Raw genomic sequence first — 23,231 nt, 5'->3', positions numbered from 1 at the left:
AGGAATTGGATGTGAAGGGGGGACTGTGATAAAAAGGGAAGAATTGGATGTAAAAGGGGGTGACTGTGGTGTGAAAGGGGACTGTGATTTGTAGAGGGAACTGTAATGTAAAGGGTGGTGTAAAGGGGAGGACTGTGATGTAAAGGGGAGGACTGTGATGTAAAGGGGAGGACTGTGATGTAAAAAGAAGAGGACTGTGATGTAAAAAGAAGAGGACTGGGATGTAAAAAGAAGAGGTCTGGGATGTACAGGGGAGGACTGGGATATAATGGGGAGGAATTTAATGTAAAAGGGGGGGGGGGGGAACTGTGATGTGGAGAGGGAACTGTAATGTAAAGGGAGGAATGTGGTGTAAAGGGGAGGACTGTGATGTAATGGGAAGGACTGTGATGTGAAGGGGGACTGTGATGTGAAGGGGGGACTGTGATGTGAAGGGGGGAAACGGATGTAAAGGGGAAGACTTTAATGTGAAGGGAAGGACTGTTATGTGACAGAGGACATTGATGTCAATGGGGAGACTTAGGACACTGCTGTAAAGGGGACAATGTGATGTAAAGTGGGGGGACTGCGTAGGGGGAACTGATGATCCTGATGTAAGGAGGGGATTGCATTAAATCCTTCGATGTAAAGGATCGGAGACATTACACATCACACAGACATGCCATTCAGACCTCTGCTGGAAGAACATGTTGTTGACCTCTGTGAGCTTTAATTCCATACCCCTGTATAGGGATGAGCCGAACACCCCCCGGTTCGGTTCGCACCAGAACTTTCGAACGGACCCCAAATTCGTACGAACGTTAGAACCCCATTGAAGTCTATGGGACTCGAACGTTCGAAATGAAAAGTGCTAATTTTAACGGCTAATATGCAAGATACTGTCCTAAAAAGGGTTTGGGGACCTGGCTCCTGCCCCAGGGGACATGGGTCAATGCCTAAAATGTTTTTAAAAATGGCCGTTTTGGCGGGAGCACTGATTTTAATGACGATTAAAGTGAAAAAAAAAGTGAAATATTCCTTTAAATATGGTGCCTGGGGGGTGTCTGTAGTATGCCTGTGAAGTGCCACGTGTTTCACGTGTTTAGAACAGTCCCTGCACAAAATGACATTAAACGGAAATAACACCATTTAAAACTGCTTGCGGTTTTAATGTTATATCTGTTTCCTGCAATATGGTTGAAAATCATTTAGAAAAATGGCATGGGTAGCCCTCCCTGCCCATTACCAGCCTATTTGGGTCTTGTACGCATATTAAGGGGAACCCTGTACCCATATTAAAAAAAGGAAATGCTGTGGCCCCCAGGCCCTATATACTCAGAACAGCAGTATACAGGCGGTGCAAACAAGACAGGGACTGTGTAGGTTTGTTGTGTTAAGTTGAATCTGTTTGTAATTTTCAACTGGTACATTTTTAAAGTGTAGCTCCAGTCAAAAAAACGATTTTTAAGCTTTTTGGAAAACATAGGGAAGGGTTATCACCCCTGTATAATTTGTTTTGTCGTCCATCTTTTTTCATCTCACTTGCTGTTGTCTCCTTCCGTTTGCAAGTAGGAGATGTTTGTAAATTGGATGTTTGAAAGTAGGGGCCTGCCCTATATGCTCTGCAGAAATGGCGGAACAAGGTGTTGGTTTTGCCACAACATTGTAAGCCCTCAAAGTGACTCTTGGTGGGCGCTGGAGCGCCCTGCTGTGAACGATTATATCAAGAATTGTAATTACATGCCATTGTTGAACAGTGGTAGAAAAATTGACCTTTGGTGGTTGTGGTGCTGGTGCCACAACACTATAAGTCCTCACCGTTACTCTGGGTGGGCACAGGAAGGGGCCCTCCTGTGAAATATTATATCAAGAATTGTAATTACATGTCCCTGTTAAGCAGGGGCAGAAAAATTGGGCCTTAGGCACTGGTGCTGGTGCCACCACACTGCAACCTCTGCCATATACTCTAGTTTTATTACAGGAATTAGCCCTGCTGCAAAGCATTGCATCAAAAATTGTACTTAAACGCCCCTGTTAAACAGGGGCAGAAAAATTGGGCCTTAGGCACTGGTGCTGGTGCCACCACACTGCAACCTCTGCCATATACTCTAGTTTTATTGCAGGAATTAGCCCTGCTGCAAAGCATTGCATCAAAAATTGTAATTAAACGCCCCTGTTAAACAGGGGCAGAAAAATTGGGCCTTAGGCACTGGTGCTGGTGCCACCACACTGCAACCTCTGCCATATACTCTAGTTTTATTGCAGGAATTAGCCCTGCTGCAAAGCATTGCATCAAAAATTGTACTTAAACGCCCCTTTTAAACAGGGGCAGAAAAATTTGGCCTTAGGCACTGCTGCTGGTGCCACCACACTGCAACCTCTTCCATATACTCTAGTTTTATTGCAGGAATTAGCCCTGCTGCAAAGCATTGCATCAAAAATTGTACTTAAACGCCCCTGTTAAACAGGGGCAGAAAAATTGGGCCTTAGGCACTGGTGCTGGTGCCACCACACTGCAACCTCTCCCATATACTCTTGTTTGATTGCAGGAATTCGCCCTGCTGCAAAGCATTGCATCAAAAATTGTACTTAAACGCCCCTGTTAAACAGGGGCAGAAAAATTGGGCTGATGGCATCAACCAGAACCAGAAATGTTCTTCCAACATATCAGCGGAGGAGGAAGAGGATAGACAATCAACATAACAGGACAGTCACTCAGCATCAGCATAGGCAGTCTTGAAGGGATGTGATATTTAAAAAAAAAATTATTCTGTTACATCAGCTTCAGGTGCTTGGTAGCTGTGGGTGATCCAAGACTGATTCATCTTGATGAAGGTCAGTTGATCAACTGATTCGGTGGACAGGCGCACCCTGTGATCGGTAACAAAGCCACCAGCAGCACTGAAGGTGCGTTCCGAAAGAACGCTGGATGCAGGACAGGCCAGTAGCTCAAATGCATACTGTGCAAGCTCTGGCCAGTGATCCATCCTCAAGACCCAGTAAGCCAGAGGATTTTCGGTGGGAAAGGTGTCCAAGTCTGACCTTGCCCCTAGGTATTCCTGCACCATGTAAATCAGACGCTGGCGATGGGTGCTGGAACCGATCATACCTTGGGGCTGCGGACTAAAAAATTGTCTGAAAGCATCAGTCAGATGGCCACCTTCTCCACCGCTCCTTCTGACCGATGCCTCAGCAACACATTGTCCAGGGCCAGGAGTTTGTAACCTCCCAGTCTCTGGGAACGCGTTGCACAGACCTTTCTGCAAGGCCTCCCGGAGATGTCTCATCCTCTGCTCCCTCTGCGATGGCAAGATAAGGTCGGCAACCTTACCCTTGTACCGTGGATCAAGGAGAGTGGCCAGCCAGTAATGGTCCCTCTCCTTGATCCGAAGAATACGAGGATCCTTCCGCAGGCTTTGCCGGATCAGGGAGGCCATGCAGCGTAGGTTAGCTGAGGCATTCGGTCCGGAGTCCTCTGGGTCACTAAATCATCCCTACAAGACTGCTGCTGCTGCTGCTGATGCTGAGTGCCAGCCTCCACCTCCATGCTGACACAATCATCCTCCTCCTCCTCTTCCTCCTCCTCATCCTCTTCCTGTGTGATGGGTGGCACAGCAGGAACACTGTCTGGATTAAGGGGGCCTTGAGAGGCGAGGAAGTCCTCCTCTTCCTGCCTCTGTTCTGCCTCAAGTGCCCTGTCCATTATTCCACGCAGCGTATGCTCCAAGAGGTGGACAAGAGGTACAGTGTCACTGATGCATGCACTGTCACTGCTCACCATCCTTGTGGCCTCCTCAAATGGTGACAGGACAGTGCATGCATCCCTGATCATGCCCCACTGGCGTGGTGAGAAAAAACCGAGCTCCCCTGACCCTGTCCTGGTGCCGTAGTCGCACAGGTACTCATTGATGGCCCTCTGCTGCGTGTGCAGCCGCTGCAGCATGGCCAATGTTGAGTTCCATCTGGTGGGCATGTCACATATGAGGCGGTTCTTGGGCAGGTTCAACTCCTTTTGGAGCTCAGCCAGCCGAGCACAGGCATTAAATGATCGGCGGAAATGCACACAGACTTTCCTGGCCTGCTTCAGGACATCCTGTAAGCCGGGGTACTTGCCCAAGAACCGCTGCACCACCAGGTTAAGGACGTGAGCTACACAGGGCACATGGGTCAGTTGTCGCTGTCGGAGGGCGGAGAGGAGGTTGGTGCCATTGTCACAAACCACCATTCCTGGCTTAAGCTGGCGTGGCGTCAACCACCTCTCGGCCTGCCCCTGCAGAGCTGACAAAACATCCGCCCCAGTGTGGCTCCTGTCCCCCAAACAAACCAGCGCAAGCACAGCATGGCATTGTTTTGCCTGCGTACTTGCGTAGCCCCTGGAACGCCTACGAAGCACCGCTGGTTCTGAGGACAGAGCACTGGAAGAGGCCATGGAGGAAGAAGAAGAGGAGGGGGTGGAGGAGAGAGGTGTGTCACAACCAATAGTAGCATTTTGGAGGCGTGGTGGCGGAACAACCTCCAACACTACTGCACCTTGTCCTGCATCCTTCCCAGCTGCCAGAAGAGTGACCCAATTGGCCGTGAAAGACAGGTAACGTCCCTGTCCATGCCTGCTGGACCATGAGTCAGCGGTAATATGCACCTTACCGCTGACCGCCCTGTCCAGCGAGGCAAGGACATTGCCTTCCACATGCCGGTAGAGAGCCGGAATCGCCTTCCGTGAGAAAAAGTGGCATTTGGGGACCTGCCACTGAGGAACCGCACATTGTACAAACTCACGGAAGGGGGTCGAGTCTACCAACTGAAAAGGCAGCAGTTGAAGTGCTAGCAATTTAGCCAAGCTAGCATTCAACCGCTGGGCATGTGGATGGCTGGGAGTGAACTTCTTCCGCCGGTCCAGCAGCTGGGGCAGGGACATTTGCCTGCTATAATCGGACGTGGGTGTACCGCTAGCAGAGTTCCCGGAAGCACTTGGCTGTGAAACACCTAATTCTACACCTTCATTCCTCTCAGAGCAGGTTTCAGAGAGGACTGAAGGTCTAGTGGGGTTGGAGATGCCAGCTGATGAGGAGCAAGGAGAGGTCCGCTTTGTTCTTTGGTGTGGGTCTTTGAGGCATGCTTGCCAACGAGCTGCATGGCAGGTCAACATATGTCTGGTCAAGCATGTGGTGCCCAAGCGGCTGATGTTTTGGCCACGTGAGATACGCTTGAGACATATGTTGCAAATAGCAGCGGTGCGATCTGATGCACTCGTCTCAAAAAAGGCCCACACCAAAGAACTTTTAGAATAACGCGCAGAGGCAGCGCTCTGCACAGGCGGAGCTCTGCGGTGTGATTCAGTCGGTGTGCTGCCCCTAAGCTGGCCCCCGGAGGGCATCCTGCCTCGTTGGACATGTGCCTCCTCCTCCCTCCTTCCAGGCACCCACGTGGAGTCAGTGCCCTCATCATCCCCTCCCTCTTCATCGCTGTAGCAAACCTGGCAGTATGCTGCAGCTTGTGGAACATGACTGCCAGATTGCTGTCCTCCTTGAGCATCCCCTCTCTCTGCGCTCACGCTACTGCCTTCCTCTAGCTGAGTGTCATCATCAGAGCCCACAAAACACTGGGCATCCTCCTGGAGCATGTACCCAACACTGTGCTCAAAGAGTTCAGGAGACTCCTCAGGAGGACGTGGTGGGTCTAGGGAAGGAGTCACTGATGATGACATTGAGAGGAGGGAAGACGATGCGTTGGCAGCTGCTTTGCTAGTACCCTGAGACTGGGTGAGAGAGGATGAGGAGGATGAAGAGGGCTTGGTCATCCACTCTACCAAGTCGTTGGCATGTTGCGGTTCAACATGTCCAGCTGCCGAAAAGAAGGACAAGCGTGTCCCATGGCCACGTGCTGATGACAATGCACCGCGTCCACGACCAGCACTGTTGTCTCTAGACACAGAGCCTGCTTGCCCTCTTTTATCGGCTCGCGCCTGTCTGCCTCTCCTTGCTGGCCTTCCAGACATGGTAATGGCCTGAAGGGAGTTGGGTAAAAAAGCAGTTGGGTAGTGTATATTGTGCTAGAGGCACACAACACCCACTAACTCCTGCAGATGCCTTTATTATAGAACACCAGAGATAAAGGGGTATATACAGATGTATACTGTGCTGTGCTGGAGGCACACACAACTTCCAATAACTCCTGCAGATGGCAAGTGGGCTCAAATAGAGAACAGCTATGTAGGTGGATATAGCGGTATGTACTGGGTACAGAGCACGCAGACAGCACGCACTATCTCCTAACACTACTGACTGCAAGCTCTATTATAAAAGATAGATCACTAGCTATATAGGTGAGGTGAATATAGCGGTGTATACTGCGGTCAGGGCACGCAGACAATAACCAGAGAACACCAGAGATAAAGGGGTATATACAGATGTATACTGTGCTGTGCTGGAGGCACACACAACTTCCAATAACTCCTGCAGATGGCAAGTGGGCTCAAATAGAGAACAGCTATGTAGGTGGATATAGCGGTATGTACTGGGTACAGAGCACGCAGACAGCATGCACTATCTCCTAACACTACTGACTGCAAGCTCTATTATAAAAGATAGATCACTAGCTATATAGGTGAGGTGAATATAGCGGTGTATACTGCGGTCAGGGCACGCAGACAATAACCACTACACAACAGCAAGATCGAAAATCGTCCGAAAACGATCGGTGTGTAATGTGTTGAAGGTACACAGAACACCCACTGCTTCAGACGCCAACACACTACACAAGGCCGCCGCGCTGGCGGCCTTATATGGTGTGGGGCGTGCACTACACAGCCTGAGCTATGATTGGCCACAGGCATCCTGCCTGTGGCCAATCATGGCTCTCCTCGCTGCTGGCACTGCGATTGGCCAAGCATGCAGGGTCACAGTGCATGCTTGGCCAATCATGAGCCAGCAATGCACTGCGCCATCGCAGTGCATTGTGGGCCGCGAGCGCCACACGAATTTGGCGCGAACGGACCAAAATGTTCGGACTTCGCCGAACGGACGAACAGCCAATGTTCGAGTCGAAAGTACGTTTGACTCGAACACGAAGCTCATCCCTACCCCTGTACTAAACCATTATTTAGTTCTTGTAAACCTATTTTGATGTTTAATAAAACATAACTGGAATCAAAGATTAATATGTTTGCATACACAACTGGCGAAAAATTTTGAATTAACAGACCTTGCATTCCTCATTTTTTTATAACTGTAACAACATAAAAATCTCTCTAATGTTGTTTTACGTAATACTTGAAAACGTAGCAGTGATAAGGGTCCTGAGACAGCCTGTAGTAATGGGCCCTCTGATGGCCCCCAGAACAGTGAGGCCCGGAACGAAAAGACAGGACAAAAATGTAGTGTAGGGCCGGGCATGAGGTGGGAAGTAGGCAACTTAAGGGTTAAGAAACAGAGGAGCGTAGGAAGGGGTGGAGCGTGAGTTATATGTGTGGAAGGGGGAGGAGCAGTATAAAGGAGGAGGCGGGGCTAAGAGGGGTTCAGTCTGGAAGGAGAAGCTGAAGGAGGCAGTATTTCCCACCCACCCTCCCTGTGTTATTGTTGGTATTGTTGTGGTATTGTTGGTGTTGTGTGTTGTGTGTTTTGTATTTCAGGTTTCAATAGATTACAGGAGGTCATAGCAGCTCGTAGCGGTGGTTCCTTGGTCTTTGATGGTGGCAGATAACAGATGTGATCAAAGTGGTGGGGGGCTCATCGATGGAATGGGCCTCTCTGGGGCCTCTCTGGGGTGGAATGGGAGACTGGAATACGGTTATGTTTTGCACTGCGGGAAAGGGGTTGTCTCAGAGCTGGCAACACGACTGGAGGCCTGGTATGGAAAAAGGTCCCGCAGTGTATTGGTGGTTAAGTGGGAGTACCGTCAAAGACCAACAAGCTGTATGTTTAATAAAGTTGCCGTTATTTAAAAATATTTACATTTTGGTTAAATAAAATATGGCTGCTATGGCCTTTTAAAACTCCAAATCCATGTGTGATCTGGTTCATTTTAGGGTGATAAAAGGTGGGCATGGGTAAGTTGGGTGTAAAAAGTATGGGAAGAAAATTGGCGATATCTGAGCTACACTGGTCATGCATTTATGAATGAGAATTGGGACTTAAAGCGGAGTTCCACCCAAAAGTGGAACTTCCACTTTAAGCACTCCTCGCCCCCCTACATGCCACATTTGTTATGTCATTTTTTTGTGGGGGGGCGTGGCTGCTTAGTTTTGAGTGGGAATTCCTGTCCCACTTCCTGCTTCCGACTTAGGGCCGCCTAGGCGACTCCTCCTCTCTCCCTAGGCGGCCCCTCCCTCTCGGCAATCTTCTGGGACACGTCACAGGTCCCAGACATTTGCCTGTCCACTAGGAGCATAGCGCAAGGCCGCAAGCTGTCCCAGCCAGGTGTCCACAGTTTCAATGGAGGCAATGTGGAGAGGAAGGGGAGAGGAGCAAGGCTCCGTGCAGCCGCATCGCTGGACCGTGGGACAGGTAAGTGTCTGTTTATTAAAAGTCAGCAGCTAAACTTTTTGTAGCTGTTGACTTTTAATAAAAAAATAAAAATAAAAATAAATAAATCATCTACAGTAAATGCCAAGGTTGGCTCAGCGCCCTTATTGATAGCTATGTAAATGTTACCCTGTAACAAGAGCGTTACCTCTTTATTTCACCTGCATTATCCTTTTATTTATACATTTAATTGAAAGATGCAATTAAAGGCATCATATTTTAATGCAAGATTTGAAGTTTGTGTTCAAGTTTTGCAGCTATTTCTACAGTGCAGAATAAACAGCGCTGTCAGTGTGTTGAAGTCCACAAATAGCATATCTATTGGCAGAATCAAAAGGTGATAAAACTAGTTACATTGGGAATTGAGAAAAACAGAAACTGCTGTGTTAATGCTAGTGACAGACGGCATCATGTATGTCATTTTTTTATATTTTGCCCATAGCTACACTTTAAGCTGAATTGTAGATGGGTGATGACCCAACATGACCTGAGATGCAAGAGGAGATTTTGATTGGCATAAACAGAAACAAAGTTGTATTGTAAGTTGGCTGAGGTTCAGACCTCATCCCAGGTGAGATGCTGTGGCATGACCTAAAGAGAGCAGTTCATGTGATGAATTCAGCTAGAAATAACAGCCAATGCATCTAGTACTGTAAGGAGGATTGGTTCTAAAGCGGTATTAAACCCAAAATCAAAAATGTGGTGGCTGCATTTGCTTTCTTCTTTTAGCCTTTTTTTATTATTATTATTTTCACCTGGTGATCTGGCCCGCAACACACTTAGGGTGTCTCCACCCTGGATGGAGGAGCAACGGAGACACTTTTGGGCAGTAGCATTGTCATCCAGTGATAAGGGTAGCCTTAAGTGTACTAGCATATTTAAAAGTAAGGCCTGGAGCGGGTGGAATGAAATGGAAAGGATAGTAAAGGGCTGGCATGACAGGGTGATAAGGGTTGGCAATTATAGGGTTAAGGCAGTGTAAGTGGAAAAAGGGGGAGAGTTGGTATTGGCCAGGAGCAACAGGATGGGGAGGGGCATGGTAGTTTATTTAAGGGGGAGGTGGGGTCTCCCAGGCATGATCGTCTAGGCCACCGAAGCGTTTTTCGCCTGGATCATCTCCCAAGCTTTGCGCTACGTTAGGAGCTGCTTATGGGACCCATCACACCCATGAAGCATCCACTGGCTTCTGCAGGTGGTGGACCTGGACCGAATCCTCGGCGAAGGCAGAGCTCAGAGAGCAGGTAGTCAGGTACAATGCGCACGCCTCCTCCGCCCACCCGGAGCATGCAGACTCCTCCCCCTCTGACGTATCAGGACGGGGGGAGTCTCAGCGAGGGAGAGGCAATACCACAGCCGTCACCTGATGCGGCTAGCAGCTCAGAGGAGAGCTAGTGGACACCCGCCAGGAAGGAAAAAGGGGAAAGTGGGGCAGGAGAGGTGAGACCATGGCCAGGGGTTAGAGACATGGGGGCGGTCACAGCACCAGTTTGGTGGGTGGGTTCAGTGCTGGGAGGTGGAGCCAAGCACAGTGCGGATCCACGGTGGCCAGGCCCACATCACCTGGGCTGCTTCAGGAGGATGAACTGTCATTGCCAGAAGTATGGTTAAGAGCTCTGATGTCAAAAGTGGACCACAAATCTGCTTTTCGGTTTCTCCCTGTTCACCCCGAAAGTTTCTAACTTCCGGGGTGCTGTTGGCAAGAGAGTTTCTACGTAGATCGCTGTTTACCTATAGGCTGCTCTGTTTCCTTTGCTCTGTTCGAGAAGTTCAGTTCTATTGTGGCATGGTCCGTGATGTATCGGGGGTGAATTCCATCATCCATTATTTGGATGATTTCCTTTGCATGGGGCCTCCCTTATCGAAGATGTGTGCAATAATATTGACCATGTTGCAGCACATTGCAGGCAGGTTGGGTATTCCATTGGCTGCGGACAAGATGGAGGGCCTGACTACCATGCTAAGTTTCTTGGGAATAGTCCTCAACTCGGATGTCATGGAGTGTCGTCTGCCAAAGGATAAATTGGTGGCCCTCAAGACAGAGATACGTGGGATTTTGGGACTGTGCAAGATCCAGCTGCAGATGCTACAATCCCTGTTAGGTAAGCTGAATTTTACATGCTGCATAATTCGCATGGGCGGCTACAGCTTTTGAAAAAGGAGCATCGGGAGGATTTGGGGGATTAGCACTCATTTATGGAACACTTTAATGGACCATCGTTTTGGTCACATCATGGTACAGTATCGGTCAGGGCCGGTTAGTAATTTTGACTTGGAGCTGTTTACGAACCCTGCTGGGTCTTCAGGCTATGGGGCCTTGGCCACGTTCCTGGATAGACGCGGGTTTAATTGTTTGAGTCATTTCAAAACTTGAAAATCCATTATATTTTTAAAAAATGGGAGAAGTTCAAGTAATTAACTGAACCTCAGCGTCGTCACAACCCATCATCAGGCTGTTGCAGCATATTGTGTTACGCTGCCTTCAGCTGAACATATATTTGTATGCTGTACACCTCCTGGAGCTAGACAATACGGTAGCTGACCCTTTGTCTCAGTTTCAGTGGGAGAGCTTTTCGTGAACTTGTACCAGCGACAGCGAAAATGGGGGGTCCCCTGTCCCAGTTGGCTGTGGGGGATTATCTTGGAGTCATCGGGGGATGGATCAGAAGGTCGTGAGTGAGGCCACTTGGACGGCCTACTCCAAGGTATGGCGGGAATGGATGGAGGTGTTACGTTTAGCTGGGGTGGAGCAGGGAGATTCGGATGTACGGTTGGTGGTTCTGTATTTTGTTTCTAGGAACATGGAGCAAGGAGTGTCAGTGTCTGCTCTGGAGCAAAAACTGGAAGGGTTGGCATTTTTCTTTAAGTTACAGGGTGGGGTGGATTTTAAAAAGGATTTTTGGGTTTGGCAGACAGTAAAAGGATATCGGTAGTCACATAAGAGCAAGGACGTGAGGCAGCCAGTGTCCTTTAGTAATTTACAGGCCATTTTTGAGGGATTGGGCTCACTATGTTCCTCCTTATACGAGGTTGCCTTATTCAAGACGGCTTTTTCCCTGGCATTTTTTGGGGCATTCTGGATCAGCGAGCTGGTCAGCCCATCTCTTAAGGTCCCTAGGGGAATATTGATACAAGATGTGCTCTGTGGGGACTGATTGCAAGTTTTGCTGCGCAGGTCAAAAACAGACCAGGCAGGCAAGGGGGTGAGGGTGCAACTGTTTCCACTGCCAGGTTTCCCGGTCTGTTCAGTAAGGGTGGTGCAGGAGTTTATGGATAGGTGCCGGTCATTGAGGGTCTGTTTCTAATACATTGGGATGGATCCTTGCTGTCCAGGTTTCAGTTCATAGCCATCTTCAGGAAGGGGCTTAGGGCAGGGGGGCTTGGAATAAAAACAGTATGCTTCGCACTCCCTCTGCATCGGGGCGGCCACAGAGGCTGCTCTGTGCGGGCTGCACGGGGCGGCTGTTAGGCAGATTGGCAGATGGGACTCCAAGAGATTCTGTTTCTACATTCGCCCACATTTGTTGGTGGATTGAGCATTTAATCAGGGGGGAGGTATGCTACGGACGGCTGGTATTTAGTGTGGTTTTTGTCATATTGGGTGAGCATTCCTGGGAGATTGATTTTATCCAGTTGTTTGTTCTTTTCTTTCAGATGGAGTGCAGCCACGCCTCGTCTGGATCTTGGGCCACTCCTATGTTTTGTGGGGGCCATACGAGTGGACGTTAGACCTGATGGGAGGCAGCTGAGGATTTCCAGGAGGGAGGCGTGTGTTCGATGGTTGGGGTATCAGGGATGATGTGGAGCAGAGTTGGGCCTGAGGTGTATCATTTTGCATGCCTTGACAGGCCACCTGACATATTGGTACCTCATGTCGGCGGGGAATGATCTGGGGGTTCATTCCAGTATGGAGCTCATTTTGGACATCAAAATCTATTTCCTTCGACTTTGTGCGGCCTTCCCCAGTATGATGATCTTGTGGTCCGACATGGTAGCTCGGAGGGCCTGGAACATGGCAAGGTCGGTTGTCTGAATCAACAAAACTTGCAAAGGTTAATAAAGTGATGGGGGTCTTTTTTATTCGGAATGGTGGCATGGTTATCCGCCATTTTTAATTAGAGTCTGATACTGGGCTCTACCTGAGAGGGGATGGAATTCATTTATCTGCAGTGGGAATAGATTTATAGTCCCTGGGATTAGAGGATGGAATTCAAAGGGCATTGCGGGTGTGGAAGGGGCTGTAAGGGTAATGTGTCACCCTTTTGGGTGGTGGCAGTGGTTGGTCTTTTGACGGTGTAAGAAAATACTATAGAGATGGAAGTGTGGGGGACTGATCGTTGTTATATGCCTCCTGGTGTATTCCAGTTAAATAGGTTAACTTGAATATGGTAATGGTTGTACTGCGGGTAGTGGCGGTTGTCTCCGACATGGTGTTCACAGCTGGAGGCCTATTATGGTAAAAGGGCCCGCAATGCAGATGTGGAATAGTATTGGATTTCTGGGTGCAGTCAAAAGACCAATCAGGCTGAAAATTGTTATGTTGTTTCAGATGTTTATGGAAAAATAATGTTAATTTTAATAACCCCTCTGCCCCCCATGGTTTGGGATAAAGACATCTCTGTCAATTTGAAAGTTAAGCCTTCAATTGCCACTTTTTCTGGACAGCTTGGTTTGTTGAAAAAAAAAGACTTACTGACAATATCAACAAGTGAAAAATTTTTTAAGAAAAAGTCTAAAAAAGAACTTGCGTTGTGCACTGGTCCAAATCATTTGGTGGAGGGGGGATTATGGTGTGGGGTTGTTTTTCAATGATTGGGCTTGGCCCCTTAGTTCCAGTGAAGGGAACTAATAAGGTGTCAGCATACCAAGATATTTTGGACAATTTCACGCTCCAAAATTTGTGGGAACAGTTTGGGGATTGTCCCTTCCTGTTCCAACATGAATGTGCACCAGTGCACAAAGAAAGGTCCATAAAGACATGAATGAGCAAGTTTGGGGTAAAGGAACTTGACTGACCTGCACAGAGTCCTGAACTTAACCCGATAGAACACCTTTGGGATGAATTAGAGCAGAGACTGTGAGCCAGGCCTTCTCGTCCAACATCAGTGCCTGACCTCACAAATGCGCTTCTGGAAGAATGGTCAAACATTCCCATAGACAGACTCCTAAACTCTGTGGACAGCCTTCTCAGAAGAGTTGTAGCGGTTATAACTGCCATGGGTGGGCCAACTGAATATTGAACCCTATGGACTAAGATTGGGATGCCATTAAAATTCATGTGCGTGTAAAAGAAAGTGCCCCAATACTTTTGACAATATAGTGTATATGCTTCCACAACTGGTCCCTCAAAGCTGCTTCTCTTCGTTGCCAGACTATGGTCCTGCAATGTATAAGGAGGCCAGGGGTCAGCCCACATCCCAGAGTGTTGGACAGCAGAAGAGAGTGCCAACTGCTGGAAGAACTAATAAGCTAGATATTTGTACTTGTTCTTTTCTCTAGTCATAACAAGAAAATGATTTCTCTCCTATAACATGTGAGTGGCCATTTTTCTTTCTTATTAATAGATTCATTATGCTGCACTTAGATCACGTTCTTTTACAACATGACATTTTGAAGCAAAATTCCTGGCTGGAGACAAAATTGCCCTTGCAGTGGGTCCCCCTCTAAAGGTAGCTTTGTCTCTAACACAAAGTTATCTCTGCTAGGGGTGAGGGATGTGTCCCCCTCTTCAAGTAATGCTAAAAATATTCTATTCAAACACATTTCACAACAGTCATTGCTATCTGAGCCCCCAGAAAATTGTTAAGTTTTTTTGCTAACTATTGGCTGCAAGTGGTTAGTAAGAAATTTACACTCAATATTTTTTAATTCATCTAATTAAAAAGAAAAAAAAATTGTACGTTTTTATTTGTTTTAATTCTGAGCCTAATTGTTAAAATAAAAAACTACAATTTTTGCTGCAATTCCTTACTTTATCTTGTGCTATTACATTTTGTAATCCCTTTTATTTATTTATTTTATTTAACCAAAAAAATACTTATAATACTAAAAAATAAAATTGTGTATATATGTATATATATATATATATATATATATATATTTTTTTTTTTTTTTTAATTGGTGGTTACGGGCAACCTTTTTTTCCCCCTATCCTCTCTTTTGAGAAATCATGAATGCTAAACATATCCTTTACATACCCTTCTAGTCACAGAAAACGGCTCCTATTATGTAGTGTATGCACCCTTTTAAACAGGCTTTAATTTCCTTTATGAAGTGGTTCTAGACCTGAATAGATGCACTGATCTGTGCTCAAGCGGAAAATGTTTTCCTAGAGAGCCACAGCTGGAGTCTGAGTCACATGTCAACTTTTGGGTTGTCTCTTTAGTCTGTGTCTGCAAGCTGCAGAGCTAGTTGGTGTTCTCTAAACATTGTTGGTGCTCCATTAAATACAGTAAGGGGTAATTCAATAAACATAGCGTCCTTGTCAGTGTTTCTCAACCTTTTCAATACAGAGGAACCCTTGAAATTACATTCTGCTCTCAGGGAACCCCTGCTGAAAATGACTATATCTACAACTCATGGTACATTAGTGCGATGGTCAGTGGGGAGAATGCTCCTTACACTTGTGGTGTTTGGGAAGAATTACCCCCTTAAAGATAGCAAAAAAGATCAATGGTGTCGGTGGGAACTTATCTGAGAGGCAGAAATTGCTCATTGCTTGAAGAACCCCTAGCAACCTCTGGAGGAACCCTAGGGTTCCATGAAACCCTGGTTGAGAAACCTTGGTCCTTGTAAAGAGATGCCCGGAGTAGAAGGAAGAAAGCAATAGACGCAGAGCTGGCATGACAGGGGTTAAAGGGTCTTGCTGAGGGTTTAATGTACTGAGTTTAGGGCTACATGATAGGTCAGTAGGCTGCAGGGGACAGGGTTTCAGCTAGGTGGAGAAAAAGGGGAATTAAGCAGTGGACAGGAAGGGGGGGCTTCAGTCAGAGAAGAACTTCTAACCCTCCCGCCCTGAATATGGTGGTGTGGGACCGGTTAGGGAATCGGAGGGGTCGTTCTAAGCCAGATGTGGTGGTGGCGGGGTGCAAGGTCCTTTTTGTGGTTCATATGGGCACCAAAGGTATGGTGTAGAGACCCGTCTGAGGTAGGGCTCCTAGGTGGTGGATGTATACCTGCTAGTTGCCTCTGAGTTGGTGTTTCTTTGTGGCTTGAGGCCTGTGAAGTGACAAGCAGGTACTGTGCTTTGTTTTATGCATATAAGGACCTTGTAGCCTTTTCTCTGGTCTGGTCTGGTCTGGTTCATGGTATTAATGTTAATTATTGGTTATTTATATTTGTTTAATAAAAAGGCTGCTATGGCCAATTTAACTCCAATTTTGTGTGGTTTGGTCACTAGGGGAAAATGTGGGAGGGTTCTCGGTATAGCAGTAACAATATATATTTAATACCATAGTCATGCTATATTATTACTCTAGACCAAGTGAGAAAAATTAGCTGCACACCAACATTCAGTCCAACAGGTTTATTGAAAGACCATCAGGACTAAAACAACGGACCAAGGGGTGACAACGTTTTACACTAACTGACACTTTTGACAATTCTTGGGAACCAGTGATGCTAAAACAGTGATCAGTGCTAAAAATATGCACTGTCACTGTACTAATGACACTGTCTGCGAAGGGGTTAACATCAGGGGCAATCAAAGGGTTAACTGTGTGCCTAACCAGCATTTATGTGAACTGTGTAAGGTGATTTTACTAGAGGAAGAGATGGAATTTATCCCCTGCTTTGCAGGGACACAAACTCCATCCCTTCTCCCCTGCCAGAACGGCTTTCTGCCTTGTTTACATAGTAGACGAACGGCAGGTGTTGGTGGACATCAAGTATCCAGCCCCTGACAATCGGCCTCTGTTGTGTGTAATCAGAGCAGGACGGAGCCGCCAGCAGCATGCATGTGCACCCCCTACCAGGAAGTGCGGGATCACATATTCACATATAGATATATATATATATATATATATATTTATGGCTGGAGCCCTATGGCCGATACGTATCCAAACAATACCAACTTATCATGAGACACCTTATATGAAATGGACCTGAAAGTGTGCCCTGGTCTAATGGACGGTATACCAAAATAAGGGGGCATACCCAGTAATTAGAATGAATGTGATTGAAGAGAAATGTTTTTGATAAATGCCCTAAAAAAGGGGATGGGAGGGAGGGTATTGCGCACCGGAAACCGACAACTACCACAGGCGAACGGGCTGGTTAAATACCACCCGGGCTCCTCCCATAAATTCAGGCCACCATACTGGCCTTCCTACTTATGGCTGGAGCCCTATGGCCGATACGTATCCGAACAATACCAACTTATCATGAGACACCTTATATGAAATGGACCTGAAAGTGTGCCCTGGTCTAATGGACGGTATACCAAAATAAGGGGGCAAAACACTCAGGTAGGGATAAGAGAGTTTTATTGTTTCCTGGTTAATCTTTATTGAGCCAGTTGAGTGAATGCCCGAGACATCTCTACCTGTGGGTTAGGGATGTACCGAGTGAAGCAGGCCGATTTCCACCTACCCAACCTTTTGATGACGTGGTCCGGGACCCCGTGCCGGGATGCGGATGAAGCTGCTCCGATGCGGAAGGAGTGGCCGGAATACTCACTGGGATTGAGGAGCAAGTTGCGGAGGAGAATCCTGACATGTTTGATGAATTGGTGGTTAGTTAATGGTTTGACCAGGAAGGGCAAAAGAGGGCTAGAGTCCGGGAGCTCGGGTAGCCGAGAGAGTAACTGTGTAAGCACCGCGACCGGGCACCAGGCATTGTTGGTTTTGTAGAGGTGGATATCTACGCCGGTGCCTGTTTGCTGGGTCTTGGTTACCGGGAGGTGGAGGATGAAGTGGTCCTGGTGACGGAGCAGATGACGTCTGCGAAGGACTGGGCTGTGTGGGCTGTTATGAGTGAACTCACCGGGCCGAAGGAAGCCATAGAAGGCTAGGTAAATGGCTGCCTGTATGACCAGACTGGGGAGAACACCAAAGGGGTAGCTGGTGAGTATGGTGGACATGTCCCTGAAGATGGAACTGGTGATGGGGAGCCGTTTGACTTTCACTGGCGGCTGTTGCTTCTGGATGCCGCGTAGGATGGCTCGGACTGCGTGGGACGAAAAAATTGAGGGTTTGGTAGGATCCTGAATTGAGAGGAAGTGTTGTACGCCAGCTAAGTATAAGCGGATGGTGTTAAAAGACAAGGCCAGTTGGTTGTGGCAGTACGAGGTGAAGGCTAGTATGTGCCTAGCATCTGTGGGGGTGCCTACTGTGGAGGCAACCAGGAATGTATTGAAGGCCTTCCAGGCTACCCGGTAGGCTTTCAGAGTATTGTCCGATAGAGAACGGTTGATGAGCTGCGTGGCTCCCAGTAGATGCGGCTCTAGTCCAGGGTCAACTGCGACCAATGCGGGATAGGAGCTGACGCGGTATCTGCACTGGGAACCTGTTGAAAGAAGGACCGGAAATTAAAGCGGGACAGGGCGTCAGCTGCAAGGTTATATTTCCCTGGGATAAACATGCAGACAACGTTAAACTGGTGCTGTAGAGACAGCTGCACCAGCCTGCATAGGAAGGACATCACGGAGGGAAATTTAGACCTGCCTTTATTGACAATTTCGGCTGTGGCCTGATTGTCGGTGGTGAAGCCTACCGTTTGTCCTGACCAGGTAGGGCCCCAGAGCTGGGCGGCTGCTACCATGGGGTAGAGCTCGAAGAGTGATGAGGATTGACTAAACCCCGGGATCCTAAGTATTTGAGAAGGCCAGGGTCCGGCGAACCAATGGTGGCCAAAAATTGCTGCAAACCCTGTAGAGGCTGCGGCATCTGTGACTACCTGTGGTGAGAGAGGTGAGATGCACGGGATGAAGAGAGAGATACCATTCCAGGCGGACAGGAACTCGTCCCACATTGCTAGGTCTGCTAAAGCTATCTAGGCAGAGGATTTGACCCGGGTCTTGTGCCTGAGAAAGGTAGACCAACAGGCGTGAGACAAAGGAGCGGCCTTGTGGAATATTTGGCATAGTTGAGCATGCCCAACAGTGACTGTAGCTGTCTCCTTGTACATCCCCTGGTCCGGGTGAACTCGTGGAGCACCGCCCTGATGCGGGTTAGTTTGTCAAGGGGCAGGCTGGCCTTCATGGAGCTGGTGTCTAGATTGACTCCGAGGAAGGTGACTGAATGTGCGGGCCCGTCCACCTTATGTTCAGCGATGGGAACATTGAGGTTCCCAAAGACGGTCCTTAATTTGTCGAGATCCCTAGGAGGTGTGCCTGGCTGTTCAATCAACAAGAAGTCATCTAGGTAGTGGATAACTTGCTGACAGCCGACCTTGTGCAGGAGAATCCACTCGAGAGACTGAGCGAATATGTCGAACAGCCACGGGCTGCTTTTGGAGCCGAACGTCAACTTCGTGGCGAAGTAATATTGATCCTTCCACTTAATCCCGTGCCAGCACCAGAGGGACGGGTGGATAGGCAACAGTTTAAAGGCGTCGGATATGTCTGCTTTGGCCAGCCACGCACCTGTGCCTACTTTAAGGATGGCCTGAATTGCCATGTCCACGGAGGAGTATTTTAAGGAGAACTCTTCGGAAGGAATCAAGGAGTTTAAGCTGGGAATGTGAGAAGAACGAGGCGCAGACAGGTCGTACACTAAACGATTTTTATTGGAAAACTTGCCCTTGACAAGCCCAATAGGGCTAACTCTCCACATATTGAAGGGGGGCTGAGTGAAGGGGCCTATGACAAAGCCTCGTTCCACCTCGTTCTGCAGCAGTAGGTCGATGGCCTGTTCGTCAGAGGCTGCTGAGCGGAGGTTTCTGCACTCGTGGGTTTGGTGGGGTAGGGAGATGAGGCCGGTGTGGAAACCTGTCGTGAAGCCACCGATGAGGAAGGTGGCTAGTGAAGGAGTGGGGTGCGTATTGAGATAGAAGCCCAGGCATAGGACGTCTATACGACTTAGTCATGAGCCTTTGTGTGCTTTGACCTCGCACAAATTTCTGGGGTGCGCTCTGTGACATATAACACAGATGTGCAGTAGGCGGCATTGGCTGTAATTGCAAGAACCATAGTTGTAGTTATTGCAGATGGCCGCACCCCCTACGGTTCGGACCGTGCGTCCAAACTTGTCCACTTGGTTCTTAGGTGCAGGGCCTGATGGGCCTAGGGCTGCGGCAGAGGTGGAGGGGAACTCTACCGGGCGACTAACCGGTATGTTGGCGCACCAGGGAGCGGTATGGGTGGAGGACTGGAAGATGGCACACAGGGGTGAACGAAGGCCGGCAAAATGCCGGCAGAATAGTTCAGTATCCATAAGGCTCCAGTCTGTGGGTGACTGGAACTGTGCCAGTTTGGCGGCTGCCTTAGCTGAGAAGGAACGATGGTAATCGTAAAATGCAAAGCCACCGTACTTGTACCCTAGGTCCACCACCGTGTGGAGATACAAATCTTGTTCTTCCCTCCTGGCAGGGGAAGCTGAGCAAACGACATCTCTCAGCATCCCAAAGGCTAGGGTAAACTCTGGGATGGAAAGTTTACGATTCAGCCTGGGGTCCTTAGCTTTGAGGACTACGGATACATCCCCCCAGGTGTAAGCCTTGTTCTCTACCAGGTCGTGCACTGAAATAAGCAGGGAGGCAAGGTTAACATCCTTGCCGTCCAAGATGTCCTTCCTAATGCCGGCCGGCACCAGATGTGCTGGACAGACCACGGGACATGTTCCTTCGATACCTGTTGGTAGTGGAGACGGGACTGAGGCCGGAACAGGGGTGGCTGTGGCTGGGAGTGTTTCTAAGAGGGTCACTCTGGTTTGGACATCCGTGACCGAGCTGGATAGGGACGACACCATAGCATGCAGCTGGCCTATAGCCATTGAGATGGACTGAAGAGTAGCCTGAGGCGGGGTACTAGGCCCGGCGGTAGCTGGGGGGGTAGAGAGGAGCCTAAAAAGCTCTGCCTTCCTAGCTGTGGCTGGGAAGGGAATGCCCCTGCGTCTGAGCTCCGCTGTCAGCCTAGGGATAGTCCAGCCCCTGAAAGACTGTACGCTGTCGCTCACTGAAGGTGGGCGAGGCGACAAGGGGGCAGTAAGGTCTTCGCTGCCGAGTTGGGACATGGCTCCCGGTGAATCGCGCCCTAGGAGTGATGTCCTATCTCTTTGGGGAAGACAGATGGACGACCGGAACCTATAGAGGACGACAAAGTCAAGACTGTTTCTCTATTTTCCAAGCGAACCCACCTGTTGCTGGGTACTAAGGCGGGAGCGAACGTGTATACACATATATATATATTGACGCGTGCCTTAGCGTACATATATATGTGTACCAGTCCGGTTTGCTGCCGCCTTTTCCACTCCTACCCCTCTTCTTTTTTTTTTTTTTTTTTTTTACCTGGGAGATAACGTCCAAGCTGGTGCAGGGTGAACCTACTAAACTTGACTGACCTGGAGAGAGAAACAACAGATGACAATTGTTGAGGAGCCTAACAAGTAAACTGAAAAGCGATGTAAGCGGCTGGCTAATACAACCGAAGTGCACCGGTGAGTAGATATTTCTTCGCCACAACTTCTAAATCATCACGCCTCTATTTCCCTCATTTTCCCTGTCTTTTCCTTTGGCCGCTTTTTTTTTTTTTTTTGGTCCCAATCCGAAGTTTTTATTGCGTAAAGGACGAAGCGTGGGACGACTCATGTCCAATGCGGGAGCATAAGTAAGTGCTGTAACTGTGGCCGTACGACCAGGCAACCTGTGGAGAAAACGAATGAAATGTGGCTGTTCCCTCTGGGGCACGCCAAACCGAATCGATGCATCGTGGATGCTACTGGATTCGAGTCGGAGCGCTATAAGTGACCGTGAAATGAAGCATGATTGCCGTGACAGAGGCACAACTGGTCGTGTCGCAAGTGCGACTGACAACAGAACGGACTCTGGAGCACGTACTGAAATGTGGGAAATAACCTGGGGCGAACCGGAACGAATCGGTGCATGTGACCGTGCGACTGGATTCGAACCGGAACGCGGAACGTGACAGTGAAATGAACTGAAGAACTACTGTCATGACAGAGGCCTGGGACGGCCGGCCACAGACTGAGGCTGGAACCGACCCGGTCTTCTGGAGCATGCACTGAAATGAGGCCGAAAAAACCCAACAAAAACCTGGGACCGTCCGGACGAATCGATGCATGTGGATGCAACCGGATTCGAACTGGGCGTACTAGATGAGGATGAAATGTTTCCCATGATAGAGCTGCGACTCGGAGAGGACGCGACCTGCGACCGTCAACGAACGGGCTCTAGCGCATGTACTGAAATGAGGCCAACGTGACTGGGACACGTCGATCGAACCTGTGCGTTTTGACAAAGCGACTGGCATCGATTCGAACGTGAAATGTGACGTGAAATGACTCCCATGACAGAGACCCGGGTTGATTGGTAACGAACGGGCTCTGGAGCATGTACCGAAATGGGGCCAAGATAACTGGGATACGTCGATCGAACCTGTGCGATTTTGAAACCGCGACTGGTATCGATTCGAACGTAGTAGGTGACGTGAAATGATTCCCATGACAGAGACCCGGACGGTTAGGAACGAGCGGGCTCTGGAGCATGTACCGAAATGAGGCCGAGCAACTAGGGGCACACCGGAACGAATCGGCGCATTTAGCGGATGCGTCTGGATTCGAATCGGAGCGCAGTAAGTGACAGGTGAAATGAAGGAATGACCTACGTGAGCCAGCTTGTGGCAGAGGTACGAGTCGTTGTGCCGTGAGATACGACTGGCAACGATTTGACTGCGGAACACGATTAACAAGATTATACAACCAGCTACTAAACAGTGCATTTACAAGCAATATCTACCGAACGACGCCCGTGAAATGAAAGGCGTTTGCGAACATGGTGCGTTTGAGTGATAACAACCCGGTATCATAACGAACGACATGATATTTTCAGGTTTTAACGACACTCAAACAAAAATAGAAAGGAAGGTCAATCGAGACCCCTACCTGTGGCAGTCGAGCCAGCGACGTTGTACAAAACCGGACGGAACACGAGAACCACGAGACTTTCTAGAAGAGAGACGTCTATCCGAATGGTAATCAATGGTGATCAACACGAGCTGTCGGCCTAGTGACATGATATTGCGCACCGGAAACCGACAACTACCACAGGCGAACGGGCTGGTTAAATACCCCCCGGGCTCCTCCCATAAATTCAGGCCACCATACTGGCCTTCCTACATATATATATATATATATATATATATATATATATATATATATATATGTGATTTGATGTACAGCTGCCACCCTGTAGCAGTGAAACTGCTGTAGGGTGGTCGGCAAGTAGTTTCAAGTATAACTAAGGGCAAAACTTTTTTTTTGACTGGATAGAACGGAGAGAACACCTATTAGGTTTTTATTGCTGCCTGTGCCCCCTGTTGGGGAGATTCACCTTCTCTATTTGTCCTGTTTACCATTATCATTGAAAGTGAAAGTAATGCCGCATACACGCGATCGGACTTTCCGGCAGACCAGAGTCCGTCAGACAATTCAATTGTGTGTGTGCTCCAGCGGACTTTTTCTTCCCAAAAGAAGTAAAGACCTAGAAATAAGACTGGCTTCAAATTTGTCTGCCGAACTCAGCTTTTAGCAGACAATCTGTTCGTCTGTGTGCTAGTTCGAT

The sequence above is a fragment of the Lithobates pipiens genome, unplaced genomic scaffold (assembly GCF_037356315.1).
Source record: "Lithobates pipiens isolate NorthernLeopardFrog02 unplaced genomic scaffold, aLitPip1_a1.2 Scaffold_8, whole genome shotgun sequence".
NCBI lineage: Eukaryota > Metazoa > Chordata > Amphibia > Anura > Ranidae > Lithobates > Lithobates pipiens.
The sequence above is the reverse complement of the archived record's forward strand: the minus strand, read 5'-3'. Positions refer to the sequence as shown.